The sequence below is a fragment of the Phoenix dactylifera genome, chromosome 13, assembly GCF_051530095.1.
Source record: "Phoenix dactylifera cultivar Ajwa chromosome 13, Ajwa_hap1_PhDact_Kaust_v1.1, whole genome shotgun sequence".
NCBI classification, from domain to species: domain Eukaryota; kingdom Viridiplantae; phylum Streptophyta; class Magnoliopsida; order Arecales; family Arecaceae; genus Phoenix; species Phoenix dactylifera.
The window spans coordinates 26,066,331-26,069,681 of NC_143202.1; the positions used below are offsets into that span (position 1 = coordinate 26,066,331).

At 49.1% G+C, this 3,351-nt stretch overlaps 1 pseudogene across 1 annotated transcript; it reads right to left on the minus strand.

Annotated features, from left to right (window-relative positions):
- Positions 1–2,214: 2,214 nt before the first annotated feature.
- On the minus strand, positions 2,215–3,351 carry LOC103719951 (zinc-finger homeodomain protein 2 pseudogene; annotated as a pseudogene). The gene has a single exon (XR_015972731.2). The product of XR_015972731.2 is annotated as a zinc-finger homeodomain protein 2 pseudogene (transcript).

A 3,351-nucleotide genomic window follows, 5' to 3' on the forward strand; every position in this document is an offset into this window, starting at 1 on the left:
GCATATGAGGTTTCTGCTGGTATCTCATTCTGTGTTTTTATTTACCAAAAATACCTTTATCTGATCTTGATTGTACTCCTAATGAGAATTTGCAGCCAGCATCACAGATATGTACGCAGTTTTATGGATTCGTAGGAGTTAAAAGGATTTTTATTCAGGAACATGAAGGGATGAGATGCATGGGTGCAAGGGAGGGGGTTAGATCTGGATGAGAATTTGGCAAGCAAAGAGTAAAAAAAAGCCCATAAATCCTTCATTTAGCTCCTGTTAGCTATAATCGGGAGTGCAGCCCACCAATTGGTGGCTTTGCCCTAAATAGGGGGAATCCCGTCCTTTGGCCCTCTGTCACAACCCATGTCTAGCTCTTGGATTCTTATCTTTCTTATTATTCCATCGTGTGATTCTCACTGCTTTCTCCCTTGGTTTGATTGGTGTCTATGGATCCAGCCTCTTTCCTCGACCTCTTGACCAAGGTGGGATCGAGCGTCCATGGGTGGGAATGACCCATATCATAGGAGTTTTTGGTTGACAGATTTAGGTGTCCAGATAGCTTCTTAGCGACCTACCACCAAGACCAAAAAAAGATAGACGATATTATGGAATTGTAAAAAAAAAAAAAAGATGGGTTAGGGGGGTCACACTAGATGTATGTAATCTCCATAAGTCTAGCCCCATTAGCATGGCCAACAGTGCTATAAGCTGCTCTAATCCTTTATTCCCTTGAATTTGTTATAGGTCACTTCCATGATATTCTTATTCCTGCCACAAGGTGTTTTATTTAACAAGTCAGACTGCGGCACCTGCATCAGCGTGATTGTTGCGTTTCAGTGTACCAAGCGTTTGTATGTATTTTGATTAGATGGGGAGGAAGTTTCAGGGCAGAAGCCTTGCATTTGAGAAATGCTCTGGAATTTAGGTTTCCTCTCATTTGATTACTGAGCTAAAAAAAATGTTGGGACTCTCTTTTCAGTGGGACGGAAGCTGATAGCTCTCTTTTGATTAGTAGTTACAGACCAGGGGTGTAGTTAGAAATGCAAGCTTGTTCAGCCAGTGTGGCTCATTAATGGTATTCTAATCATGGAGAGTTGTCTGGTTAAGAAGCTCACGTCCATGCAACTGCTCTACTTGTCCCCAAACTATTTAGGGTTGCCATATCTGAGATGTCGCGCATTGGTGGGACGAGTTAAAGTATCGACGACCATGGGGTCCAAGGATCTGGCAATTGATGCAAAATTCCGTTAGAACAGTATCACATCTCTGTTACAGCAATATTATTGTGACACTCAGAAATCTTTGCCATTTCAATTTCGTTTAGCATCTAATCATCAGGCAGGCTAATGTTTGCATGGCGTAACGAGGCACCGAGTCAACCAATTCCCAAATCATGCTGTATGCAGTGCACATATCTATCTCAATTCCTGCTTTCCCCATCATCATCATATGGAAGAGACCCCGAATTCTTCTCTCAAGCCCAACGAAACCATGGAGAACTGATTTACGATACGAAAAAACGATGGCAATTAATTCAAGCTGCATGAAAACTTTCTAGCCCATGTTCGGCACTCAATTCGGGGCTCGACCAAATCTAAGATTAGATATTGAGGAACTAATGTCAATCAGACGATCCAATAAGGTTAACAGAAATGAGTAAAAGAAATCAAACAACTGCGTTCAAATGATGACTAGCTGGGTTCTGAATTTGAAATTTATTCTGAACCAAGCCATAAATGCAACAGCCTCTAATTTTGAACCTGGTGTAAGACTCGTAGCTTGCGTCCTTGTCACGCTCCACGACCGCTTCCCAGCTTGCTACGACTGTACGACTGTACCCAAGGGCCCAAACAGACGGGGCCGCAAACCCGGGCAAACAAACCCTCCAACCCCGTTTCCCCTCCCTCACGCCCTAACGAAACGCGTTTCCCCGTCCATGCCCTTCCCCGTCGCCGTCAGACCCTACTAGATCTACAGTATCTCGGTGCAAAGATCCGGCGACACCCTGTACGGTAAACCGGTCCGGTTAGCAGGTGACAGACAAACAAATGCACAAAAAACACCCATACTCACGGAGTCACGGACAAGGAAACATGGCACCGCACCCATGCTGGTCGCTAACTACAACACATTCCTCAAATTAGATTTTAACATCGTCATAACAAACAAATAAATATCATAACAATCTCAAAAATATTAATCACCTGACTTGGGAGAACTAACTAGGAGCGGAGGAAGGGATTCTCTTGATTAATATTATAAGAAAATCCGGATGGAATGACCCAAAATATACAGCTCCTCCCGGAGGTTGTCAGTCCCTATGCTCGTCTAATATATTATAAAATAAATCCCCCTAATCTCTCCGGCTCTTTTTTTCAGGAAAAGAAAAAGAAAACCGAGGGAAAATGAAACAAGAGTCGTTATTATTGTTCGACGATACGACATTATTTTAATTATCGTGGGCGGAGGGTGGGATTAGACGCGGATGGGAGGGGCGGACGTGGCGTCGGGTTTGGGAGCGGCGGCGGCGGCGGCGGCGGCGACGGAGGAGGAGGAGGAGGAGGAGGAGAGGTGGTTCTTGTTGTTGTGCATCCACACCTTGAGCACGTGACGCTTTACGCCGACCTCGACGCAGAACTCCTCAAGTGCGACGATGTCGTGCTTCTGGATCCGCCACCCCAGCTTCTCCGCGAACGCTTGCATCTTCTCCTTCTGTTCTTGGGTGAATTTGGTCCGATACCGCTTCCGAGCAGCTCCGCGCGGCCCCTCTGACGCCGCCGCCGCCTCCTCCGGCCGGGGCGGCGTCTCCGACCCGACTCTGCTCCGATCTACCTGATAGGCCGTAGGCTGTGGCGGCGGCGGCGGCGGCGGCGGGGGAGGACGGATCGCGTGGAAGGGCAGCGGCATCGGGTGCGGCGGTGGCGGGAGGAAGACAGGGAACCCGGACGGCGGCGGAGCCGCCTTGAGGAGGAGCGGGCCGCAAGGGTCCCCCGAGGAGAAGCCAGCCCGCCGGTGGAAGTTCCGGTGGCAGCCGCATGCAGCGCATTTTAGCGCCTCTAAAGTCCCCTCCTCCCCTCCGGGCATGAACTCCCCGCACCCGTCATACGCCTGGCCGCCGATCGCCGCAGCGTGGTTCCTCATACACTCTCTATACTTCTCCCCGCCACCGCCGCCGCTAGCGCCGAGATCCGCCGCCCTCGGCTCTCTTCCCCGATCCACTTTACTTCTCCCCGTCTCCCCGTACAGCACCACGCTTAAATCCATCTCCAAAAAATCCCACCGCCTTTCCCTCCTCTCTCTCTCTCACTATCGCTTTCTCGTTAGGCCTAAAGCAAACCAATGTGGAGGGTTTTCCACTGC